General features: G+C 35.8%; 1 pseudogene; it reads right to left on the reverse strand.

The window, feature by feature from the left end:
• Window positions 1–7,735: 7,735 nt before the first annotated feature.
• LOC147004061 (uncharacterized) lies at window positions 7,736–12,658 on the reverse strand (annotated as a pseudogene).
• Window positions 12,659–13,141: the final 483 nt, after the last annotated feature.

Consider the following 13,141-nt stretch of genomic DNA (forward strand, 5'->3'; position numbering starts at 1 on the left):
TCCTATCCATATAATTTCAGTGGAGCACAGGCTGTATGCTAGCCAGTCGGGACAGGAAGGATCAATGGGAACAGGTGTTTGAGAACTGGTCTTGATACTGTTACTAGTATTAGAGGCTGTGATGTACAGCAGCTAACATCAATAGTGGTAAGGTTGTTGTGACCTTTCTGTGGTTAGGGAGTTTAACAATTTCCTTTCCCCTTCCATAGGTACCATTGCATACCTGGAATGAGTGAAGAATCTGAGACACAAGGAAAGCTCTGCAGTTGTTATCCTAGCATTCCCACAGCAACTGAGGCAACTTACTCTGGATGTGGAACTCAGTTCTGACTTCTCTGTTTTTAAAGAGACAGCTGCTAATTTATAGTAGTTGTTCATTATTTTGATGAAAGATAGATAGATAGATAGATAGATAGATAGATAGATAGATAGTTAGATATTCACATTAAAATGTTCAGGCAAATAGATGTACCTAGAAAAAAAATATCTACTGAGGTAAACCAGACACAGGTGGAGAAATATGGAATATATTCACTTATGTGTGGATATTAGCCACTGCTAAAACAATGAACTTGATATTCATAGGCCCATTTTATTCAGAGATATTAAGTATAGAAGAGTTGACTTCAGAGCACACAGTGGCACCCAGATTCCCTGGTGGAAGTAAGTAAAATAGATTCCATGGATGGACTGGAGGCAGATGGGGATGTGAATGGGAAAATGAGGTAGAGAGTGGGAGAGAAGTTAAGGTTGAAGGAGAAAATGCTGAGAGACAGTTGGAATTGAGAGGGGCATTTGAGTGATGATATGGAAAACTACAGTGGTACATACTTCTTAAATGCTATAAAGACAATCAAAATTCAGTAACCTACTAATGGGGGTGAAGAAGTCCCAACTGACCTGGTATTTGCTTCAAATGAGCTTTCTAGTACACTACCTGAGTTTTATTTAATTGAGTTTTTGGCTAAGTGGGTCCCTTGGATCCATAAGCAATCTAGACACTTGATAAGATAACTCTTTTTTCTGTAGAAATTAAGAGCACTTCTCCATTACCACGCATGCCATCCAGAAAACTCACTGGACGTGGAGAAGTTGAACCTTCCTGACTATATAATATTGTCTTTGTTATGAGAAGTTACTAAACAGGGTAACAAAAGAGAAATGTGAAAATCAACTTAGCTGCCTTCCAAGTGCTGGGATTAAAGGCATGTGTCACCACTGCCTGGCTCAAAAAAGAATTTTTATTGAAGAGAAGTACTACAAATATAAGCAATGTTGTTAGCACCAGGTGCATCTGTGGACAGCTAGAAGTGTCTTTATAGTCAGGTTTTCGACCCAGTGAAGAGGCTCCTCATCTCTAGGCAACAGCACTGCTCCTGCATCTGTTGTCATGACACACACCATGGAATCACTCCCCTTTTACATGCTTCCCATCCTCATGTACTGAATAAAAGAGTCTTCCCCTGTCCCACAGCCCTTCTTCTTCTTACCTCTCACTCCCTCTCAGAGGCTGCTTCTGCCAATAAAACCTCCCCCGTGAGACCTGAGGCTTGGTGTGATTTGTCCGGGAGTTTGCCTGCCTTCTCTAAAAAATTGAAGAAGCCCTTTCTTTCATACAAATAATATCTCAGAATATATAAAAATTGAATATAGGAGAGAAACCCTATGAATAAGCCATGTGATAAAGCCATCCAATGTTATAAGTCATGAGAACAACAATACTGCAGAGAAATCCTGTTAAATGTATTCAGTTTGGTGACTTGCCTGCTCCCTTGAGTTCTGGGGGAAAAAATGCTTGGCAGTCAGAAAATATACATAACAGCCATGGCCAACTGAAAATAATGGGATGGGCTCAGGAAACATGAACCATTTCCAGCTCATGGTGCTCCTTTTGGATGGGTGTTCCTTCCTTGTAGTTAGACCAGTTGCTATAAACCAATCAGCTTAAAGGCCAATATTCCTTTACACTCTTACCCAATCACATAATGTTAAAGCTTGGAAAATCCCCCTTATGTTTTTCTTTTTGTCTTTTTCTTTTTTCTCCTTTATAAATGCCATTACCCAAGGGATCACTCTCCTATCTGGTTGTATCAGGTAGGTTTGTGGCCTAAGCTTGAGCTTCAATAAAAAACTCTCATGCATCAGAGTTGTGATTCCTGGTGGTCTCTTTGGGGAATTTGAGATCTGGGAACAGTTGCACATTCAGCCTTTTACAAAAATGTTTCTGTGACATTCTGTCTTCACACAGGTCACCTTGATGACAGTCTGTTGTTCCCCAAGGTAATGGTTTTGATTTTTTTCCTGATTAAACTAATTCTTTAGTTAAAAGGCTATACCACAACATAGTTTTAAAACTGCACATTACAGTTGTGTAATTGTTGCCTGCACCCTACTGAGACCCTTGGGGTGGTGGAAAGAAGGCACAGAATCAAAGAAACAGATTCTGGGAATCAGGCAAGTGGCAAATACAGACTCCTTTATTGCAAGTACTGCACAAACTATTATACTCCCATCTAAGCCTGATCAAACATCGGGGGGTCTTGAGCCGTGATGGCAGTTAAAAAAATTAGCTAATGAATGTTGTTATCAAAGGCATTTAGAAACTATCTAGGCTATCTATAAACAAGATACAGCAGAGGTTGACAATTTAGCTCTACATCAAGGAGACACTACTGATAAGACACCAACAGCCTTACCATGGAGGTGGTTGAATGACCCACCCATTTGGATTGATTGTATATGACAACTGAAAACCAACAGGCATTAGAACAGCTAGTCCAAGAGCAGCTGGTTGCTCAGCCTATAGAGTAATCCACCAGACCTTGGAATTCTCAGGCAGTTGTCATTTAAAAATATCTGGAAAATGGAGGTTGTTGAGAGGTCTCAGAGCAATTAAAAAGGTTATTCAGCCAATGAGATCCTTGCAGCCAGGAATCCCATTGCATTCTCCTGGAAAGAATGTTTGATGAAATTAAAAAAAAAAAAAATCTAGCCTTGCTGGGGATTGCAAATCGCCCCCGAAAAAGATACAAAGAGTGGATTCTATTAATTATCTAGGATACAGAATAAGTCTGCAAAAGGTTAGGCCACAAAAGGTGCAAATCAGGAAAAACCAATTGAGGACTCTTAATGATTTTCAGAAGTTATTAGGAGATATTAACTGGCTGTGGCTTCCAATTGGCTTGGCCACTCAAGATCTAAGCAATTTGTTTCAAATTTATTACAAGGTGATAGAGATATAAATAGCCTGGAGAAATTAACAGCCAAGGATGAGAAGGACTTAGCTCAGGTAGAAAGGAAATTGCAGGATACACAACTAATTTGTATTGTTCCAAAATGGCCTGCATCTTAGTTATCTTACCTTCTACTCATTCCCCTACAGGAATTTTCATGCAGAGGGAAGATTATGTATTAGAGTGGACATTCTTAGCACATAAACAGAGTAGGAAATTAAAAAACTACAGGGAGATGGTTTCTGAATTATCACTAAAAGTAAAACGAGACTTAAAAAATTAGTTGGGATGAATCCAACTGAATCGTGGTACCTTTTTTTAATGCAGAGATGACTCATTATGGATAAAACATGAACGTTGGTAAAAAGTATGCAGTAATTTCTTGGAGAAATTAACAACAGACACCCTAAAAGCAAGTGACTTTTATAAAATGAAATACTTGGATTTTCCCTCATATTGTTAAAGCAATTCCAATATCTGGAGCCGCTACATTTTACACTGAGGCTAATAAATAAGAAAAGGCAGAAGATTTAAGTAAGGTGACTGATTGTTCCTAGAAATCAGTTCAAAAATCTTAATTATGTGCAATACTCATGGTGTTCTCAGATTTTCAAGGGTCTTAATATAGTAACTGACTCTCAGTATACAGAAAGGGTTGTTTTACACGTAGATACTGCTGATCTTATATAAGATGATTCTGAATTGACTTCACTATTTATTCAACTACAATAAATAATCAGAAATAAGAGTAATTGACTATATATAACACATATAAGAACCCATACAGGTCTGCCAGGCTCTCTGGCACAGGGTAATAATGAAATTGACCAGTTATTTATAGGAAGTGTACTCAGGGCTTTGGAATTTCATTAAACAACAACAACAACAATACCATTTTAACAGCAAAGGTTTCAAGAAAGTATTCTCTATCACAAGAAAAGGCTGTCTCTTCCAAACGCTGATACCATTGCACACACTAGCAAGATTTTGCTGAAAGGACCCAGATAGAGCTCTCTCTTGTGAGACTATGCCGGGGCCTAGCAAACACAGAAGTTGGATGCTCACAGTCAGCTATTGGATGGATCACAGGGCCCCCAATGGAGGAGCTAGAGAAAGTACCCAAGGAGCTAAAGGGATCTGCAACCCTATAGGTAGAACAACATTATGAACTAACCAGTACCCCTGAGCTCTTGACTCTAGCTGCATATGTATCAAAAGATGGCCTAGTCGGCCATCACTGGAAAGAAAGGCCCATTGGTCATGCAAACTTTATATGCCCCAGTACAGGGGAATGCCAGGGCCAAAAAGTGGGAGTGGGTGGGTAGGGGAGTGGGGGGGAGTGTATGGGGGACTTTTGGGATAGCATTGGAAATGTAAATGAGGAAAATACCTAATAAAAATATGGGAAAAAAAGTAAAAAGAAAAAAAGAAAAGGCAGTCTCTGCTTCTGTGTCTCTTTCATGTTGTATTAGAAGTTCTAGCTCAAGCAATAAGGCAACTAAAAGAAATCAAGGGGATACAATTTGGAAAGAAAGAAATAGTGAGTTTTCTATTTTTGGCTAATATGATAGTATATATATGAGTGCCCAAAAAATCCTTCCAGAAATTACATTGATAAACTTTGTAGCAAAGTGTCTGCATACACAATTGACTTGAAGAAATCATTAGCTCTGCCCTACACAAAGTGATAAACAAGCTGAAAAGAAGTTAGGGAAACAGAACACATTATATTAGCCACAAACAAAATAAAATACATTCATCTACCTCTAAGCAAGTAAAAAAGTGAAAGACAAGAAATTCAAGTATCTTAAGAAAGAAACAGAAAGCTACCAGAAGGTGGAAAAATCACCCTTGCTCATGTATAAATGGAATAGGCACATGAATATGTCCATCTTACCAAAAAGCAATATAGAGATTCAGGGCAATTCCCATCAAAATTCCAGAAAAAAATTTCACAGAACTTTAAAGAAAAAATTCTCAACTTCATATGGAAAAGAAAAAAAAAAAAACACAGGATAGATAAAATATTCATCATCAACAACAACAACAAAACTTCTGGAGGTATCAATATCTGTAACTTTAAGCTGTACAGCAGAAAAATAGTAATAAAAATTTGTACAGTACTGGTATAGAACTAGATAGGTGAACCAATGGAATTCAATAGAACACCCAATAATAAACACAGTCACCTACAGGTACTTAAATTTTGACAAAGAAGCTAAAACCATACAATGAAAGTGGAGAGCATCTTCTATGAATGATTCTGGTCTAACTGAATGTCTTCATGTTGGAAATGCATATAGATCCATATTTATCCCCCTGCATATCACTCAAGTCCAAATGAATCAAAGACCTCATTATAAATCTATACACAATCTAATAGAACAAAAAGTGGGGAATAGCCTTGAACTCATTGGAATAGGAAACAACTTCCTAAACAGAACACTCATGGCTCTGAAACTAACGTCAAGAATTTTTAATAAAAGGAACCTCATGAATGTGAAACGCTTCTGTAAGTCGAAAGACACCATCTTCAGGATCCCTATAGATTAGGCAAAGATCTTCACTACTTCTACATCGATTAGATAAGGATTCCTGCTACTAAGTAGAATGAGGGGAGACTTGTGTTAGAGGTTACTGAGAGAAGAGGAAGGGCTGATATTGTAATCTAATGTGAATAAATAACTTCAATCTAAAAGATACACATGAAGAATAGGAAGACATTCATTGACATGGAAAACAGAATAGAAACATGACATGTGAATATGCACATACTACTTGCAACATGGAATGAGGAGTGTCTAAAAAAAAAAAAAGAAAGATGAATTGTCCTACTTTTACAATAAATTACAATTATAACAAATAGCGTGTAGTATGTTTATTAACATACATAGAGATATGAATAAAATGGTGATATCGTCATTCATATGCACAGTTCAGTAAATTATAAACCACCTAATATTTATTCTTATATAGAAAGTCAATTACATGGTCATTAGGAAAATCTTGAAAATAATAAATGTTGAATAGGAAAGTAATATTTAAAATAGTTTCATACAGAATTGATTATAGGGACAGAAAAAAAATGTGCCATATTTTTTCCATATATTTTCAACGATTTTTTTTTTTTAATTTTAGCTGAGGTTTACCTCTTTACAGAGCATACGTATATACGCTCAGTACTGTTGCTATCTGGACTCAGATAAAGGCATCAGATGTCCCAAACTGACATTTAGGGTGATTGTCAGTTACCATGGGGGTTAGGTATTGAACCAGTTTTCTATTTAAAAGAAAGCAACTCTATTAACTGGTACATCATCACAACAGCCCTCCAAGAGAATATGCCCATGTCAATCCTAGTCTCCTGGAGCCTGATCGTCCCTTTCTCAAAACCTGAAGAATACCTGGAACTTTGTGATAGTCTCCTTTCACTGCACCTGCCAAGGTTCTTATTCAATAAAACAAACCAAAACCAATCAACAAGCCGGGCGGTGGTGGTGCATGACTTTAATCCCAGCACTTGAGAGGCAGAGGCAGTCAGATTTCTGAGTTCAAGGACAGCCTGGTCTACAAAGTGATTTCTAGGACAGCTAGGCCTATACAGAGAAACCCTGTCTCGAAGAAAAGTAAAAATAAATAAATAAATAAATAAATAAATAAATAAAATAAACAACAACAACAAACAAAAAACAAAACCCCAATCAACAACACACCACCTTAGCCATGTGTGCATGTGTAACCTCCTTCAGCCTAGGCAGGCTGGTTCAGACTGTTTACCACTGAGGCAGGGCCACCTGCTGTGCTGCTTCTCCACTCTACTAGTTTCCTTTGATGTGACACTGTGAGGCTGAACCGGTTCTCCAAGATTTTCTGGAGTTAACTGCAAACTGTGAAATTGGTGAATTTCTGCTAAAAGGCTGTTTTGACAACTTCACATCTCTACATCAAGAAACTTGGCATGACTGGGGATGGGTTTCTCTCTTTATAAGCGCAGACTTTTTTATTAAACTTTTGAACCTTGAGCAGACTAGCATGTCTTGGTTCCATTATTTCTCAACCCGCCTAGGTTGCCTCTTCTCTTTCAGCTCCAGGTTGCCTCCCAGGCTTGAACCTGGACATCAGAGAGTCACAGGCCAGCCCCAACATGCATGAGAACAATGCATTTTTGGATGGAGACAAAAGACAGAATTTTTCAAATAGTTACCTGATTAGTATTATTTAAAAATTCACATGTATTGTTATATTAATTATAATGTTTTTTCAAACTATAAAACATTCTGACCTATTATCATCACACAGGATCATACCTAGGGTATTTTTTTTTTCACAAGCTAAGGTATAACATTAATAAATCAGTATATGAGAACAAATTAATGAATGCTGTATTTATATCAGACAGTTCATATATTTCAGGTTCAATATTAATACAGAGTGTTTTGTTGGTTAATAAATATTTATATAATGATAAATATGAAGACAGCTAAAACTTCTCTGATGAGTTCTCAGACTGCCTTTTTCAGTAAAGCATTTGTCACATTCACGGCATTTGTAAGGTTTCTCTCCTGTATGAATTCTCTGATGAATCCTCAGATTGCGTTTTACAGTAACGCATTTCTCACTCACTGCATTTGTAAGGCTTCTCTCCTGTATGAATTCTCTGATGAATTCTCAGATTGCCTTTTACAGTAAAGCATTTGTCACACTCACTGCATTTGTAAGGTTTCTCTCCTGTATGAATTCTCTGATGAATATGAAGATGTGATTGTTGGTTAAAGCATTTGTCACATTCACTACATTTGTAAGGCTTCTCTCCTGTATGAATTCTCTGATGCCTTCTCAGACTGTATTTGTCAATAAAGCATTTGTCACATTCACTACATTTGTAAGGTTTCTCTCCTGTATGAATTCTCTGATGAATTCTCAGATGGCCTTTTACAGTAAAGCATTTGTCACATTCACTGCATTTATAAGGTTTCTCTCCTGTATGAATTCTCTGATGCCTTCTCAGACTGTATTTGTCAATAAAGCATTTGTCACATTCACTACATTTGTAAGGTTTCTCTCCTGTATGAATTCTCTGATGCCTTCTCAGATTGCCTTTATCAGTAAAGCATTTGTCACATTCACTACATTTGTAAGGTTTCTCTCCTGTATGAATTCTCTGATGAGATCTCAAATCAAATTTTTGGGTAATGCATTTGTCACATTCACTGCATTTGTAAGGTTTCTCTCCTGCATGAATTTTCTGATGAACATTAAGATGGGATTTTTGGGAAAAGCATTTGTCCCATTCAGTACATTTGTGAGGTGTATAATAGGAGGATTCTAGAATCACATTGCTAAGCTTGTTCCATTTAGAAGACTTCTCTTGAATATTCATGTGTTCAAGAACAATGTACTGGCTGTCTTGATCCATGACCTTCTCATACTTTCCATGTATGCAATGATTTTCTGAAAAAAAAAAAAACAACGAATAAAAAATAAGGGCAATTAGAGGTAACATGAATTACTTATATGAGGAGAAGGGACTCAATAATCAGTGATCTCATGGATTCCTACTCTCAAGAGAGGTTTTCCTCTCTCTCTCTCTCTCTCTCTCTGTATCTCTCTCTCTTTTGAATCATTACATGTATCCTAAGAAGAACCCCAAATATGATTTATATCAAATGTCTGGAAATGATAATAGCCTGCTAAATGTTATTTTCAAATTGGACAGCATACCCACCTCAAATATAATGACCCAGAATTGCTCCTGTCTTAAGGAAAAAGAGGGACAAAGAATGGAAAAGAGACTGAAGGGAAGGCCATCTGGATATCTCAGAGCATTTACATAAACACATAGTAGGAAAACTCAAAGAAAGAAACAGGAATTCTACAAGAAGTTCATTCTTACCCACAAACAACAGATTGTGGTAATTCTCCAACATCACATCCATGTACAATGACCTCTGAGCAAAACTGAGACATTCCCATTCCTCCAGTGAGAAGTCCAAGGCCACGTCCTTGAAGGTTAACAGACCCTGTAATGGAAAACTACCTATTTGATACTGGACAAAAATACTTTTTTTACTTTACAAAAAAACTAATTAAGATATCCTTTTGGGGGGCTGGTGAGATGGCTCAGCGGTTAAGAGCACTGACTGCTTTTCCAAAGGTCATGAGTTCAAATCCCAGTAACCACATGGTGGCTCACTACCATCTGTAACTAGATCTAACACCCTCTTCTGGAGTGTCTGAAGACAGCTACAGTGTACTTACATATAATAAATAAATAAATCTTAAGAAAGGAAAAGAAAAGAAAAGAAAAGAAAAGAAAAGAAAAGAAAAGAAAAGAAAAGAAAAGAAAAGAAAAGAAAGGATATTCTTTTTGGGGCTGGAGAGATGGCTCAGTGGTTAAGAGTCCCGCCTGCTCTTACAAAGGTCCTGAGTTCAAATCTCAGCAAACACATGGTGGCTCACAACCATCCATAATGAGATCCTATGCCCTCTTCTGGTGCATCTGAATAAAGCTACAGTGTATTTAGATATAATAATAAATAAATTTATAAAAAGATATCCTTTTTGATGCAGATTAGGAAGGAAAATATGAAGAACAAATGTTTTCTAAAAGTGCTATGGAAATGTGTCTATAGATACGAATTGCTGCTCTTCCACAGACAGTCTATAGAATGACTTACTAAAATGCTCACATTTAGAAAGGCTCTCTAATTAAGAAAAGAAAAAAAAAAAAGAAAAAAAGAAAAAAGAAAGGCTCTTGTCTTCATGAATTTTCTGTGATTTACTGAGACCTTCACAGCACATGAAAGATTTGCCACCATCATTCTTTTCAAAACTTTTGGTGTGCAGTTTGGATGGTATACTGTCTTTTAATGTCATCTATTATGAAATTTGACTCCCAGCACCACGTGGCACTAAACAGTAGATTGTTAAACCCAGTTTGTTAAAAATCCAATGATCTCTTCTGAACACTACTGACAGGAGTAATACATAGCACATATGCATACATTCAGGCAAATGTAAGCAACGTATATTGAAGAGAAATTAACTTTATTCAAAGAAACTTTCTAGACTACTAATAGACTTCCTTATATTTCTTTTTCTCTGAGAATGCATGATATATTTTCAAAAGCAGTAAACATTTATAGAATATAACATGTACTTTTGATGTCTAGATGCAGTAATGTAGCTTTATGATATATGGGTTGATATTAAACAGAATCTCAGTGTCCCATTAGAGATAGTCAAGTTATGATAAAAAGATATGCTTTCAAATTTTACAATGTCCACTTTGTTCAAATATGGACACCAGCTTAGTCTTATGTGCAGCTGTATCTCACGTCTGTATTACAACATGTCCATTTGACAATCTGAGGCCTAAGTTCAATGCTACACACGTTCTAGAAGAAACAGGTAGAATACAAAATGCAGAAATAATGGATGGACTAAATGACTAAGCTTTTTCATTAAGCACAATAGAACTGCATCATACACTGAACGTTCCATGACACAGAAAATCAAATGGTTTTGGAAATTATTTTATGAAAATATATTCAAAATCATAAAATAGAAAAAAAAAACAGTATTAGGGAGCTTTAAAATTATTTAACATTTTACATATATTGGCATAATCAATATGCATAATAACAATTTCAGTAATACCATATGGTCTTTCACTATAAAATGATTAGATATGTATGTATAAGCACATAACATATGTGACAATGCATTCCAATGAAGTATAATCATTTCTTGATCAAATTGTGTTTTTAAATTCAGGGAGAATTATACTAAATATTCATTAAAATTTAATGACTTATTCATCACTGTATTAACTTAACTGAAAATTTCAATCTTCTAATTATATTTTTTTCTTCAGAATTTAGCCATATGTATATAAGAATTGCATCTTTCATAGAGAAGTATGATTTGTAATTCTACCTTTGTTTATCAAAAATTATAATATTCAGACTATATATTGTCTTTATTGCAAATATGCCTCAAAAAATGTAAGCCTGCGACATGAACAAATAATTAAAGGGTAAAGGGTACTTGCTGTTTCTACATTAAAAACTAATCTAATTCTCTCTAAATATATTGCAGCTCACTATTATGCCTTAATTCAGTCCCAAAGCGTTTGGGGCTGTACTCATGGTTTTAGGGGCATAATGTATCATTCAGTGTAAATAAAAAACATTCAGATATACACTTATGTACTTAAAGAAGATAGTATTGTAATGAAAAATCGAAACATTGCCACAACCCTTCAGTTTTCCCATGTAATGCACAGTTTGGCTGAAGCAGATTAGCATAGATTATATCAAGCCTTTCACTTCTAAAGAAAAATAGACAAAAAATAAGAAAGGACATTCCTACCCGGCATGGTGGCACGCGCCTTTAATCTCAGCACTCGGGAGGTACCCAGGCAGGCAGATTTCTGAGATCGAGGCCAGCCTGGTCTACAGAGTGAGTTCCAAGACAGCCAAGGCTACACAGAGAAACCCTGTCTCGAAAAAAAAAAGAAAAAAAAAAAGAAAGGACATTCATTTATGTTTGTAAATTGATGGTTTATGTACAGCACCATAGCTATCCTCTCTAGAAAATTTTACTAATATAGTTCATGTGATGAAATACAAAGGTGAAGAAAATGGGACTTAAAGTTATTTCTGAAACCAAAAAGAAAGGAAAATAACAATTTCTATATTGAGAATTTTCCACAGGGACAGTGTCTCTCTTGAGACAAATAGATTTCAGGTGTCAAGTGTGATTACTGAGTGACATGAGGTGTGAAAAAAGAGTTGTGAGAATACTGAAGTCTGTATCAGCTCACAATCACACCAATGGTAAAAGAAAGACATTTTCCTTCCATCACCTGTGACCCTAGGGAGCTAATAATATATTTACTATTAGGATTCAAAACAGTGGATCTCTTATAATTTTACCTTCTACAAATTCTACTCTTTCATATCTTCTTTAGTGATGTGAATTTCTATATCCTCATTCACAAGCTAGAAACCTGACCTTCCCTGAAATGCCATTTATGTAGCACAAGAGACCTTACTTCACACTAATACAAAAGGACAGAACTTATTCAACATAGAAAATATCCATCAATATGTTCTTTGAGCATCATTCCAATAGATCCTTTTTGAAACATGCAGGTATCTAGTCCAAGGGAATTATATGTCCTCACAATATAAAATCAAGTTAAAATATAAAGATGATGTATACATGAAAGACCAGAACATTAAATTTTCACTATTACAGAAGAAAATAAAGATCGTAAAAAATAAGCCCTTTAGATAATATTCCATATGTGGAGAATAAAACATTTCGATGATTTGAATAAAAAGTTGTTTTTTTTTTTTTTTTTAAAGAAATGTGGAAAGGACACTGACCTGTGGCATGTTTAGCAGAGACACACTCATTCTTTTTGTTGAACTTCTCCCAGGTTCTGTCTGAAGAACAAAGATTGAATTCTTCTTGAAATTTCATATCAAGAATTGAACGATTCAAAGATGAAATAAATACAACTCCATTACAGAAAATGCTAAACCATATTTTTAAAAAATTAAATGCAAAATGATACCAGGAATCTTGACAACGTTTGTACAGCCATGAAAGCAAGTAATGATATATTTAGAGTGTACCTGTAACCTAGTTCCTGCCCACCAACCTAGATTCTCAAAGCTTATTCATAACACCTAATATGGAAATCCCTGCCACCTGACCTAAATGACACATAGTAAAAGAAAATTGAGAGCCTGTAGCTAAAGCAATATGACAATGTTAATAAAATTTCCCTACCCAAATCACTAATACAATAGCAATACTCATGACAAAATGAATTATGAAACAAACTCAAGAGACAGAAGTCAAAATATACTCTGAACACCATTCAGTGTGGTCAA

The sequence above is a fragment of the Mus caroli genome, unplaced genomic scaffold (genome assembly GCF_978045245.1).
Source record: "Mus caroli unplaced genomic scaffold, Mus_caroli_1 scaffold_6, whole genome shotgun sequence".
Lineage (NCBI taxonomy): Eukaryota > Metazoa > Chordata > Mammalia > Rodentia > Muridae > Mus > Mus caroli.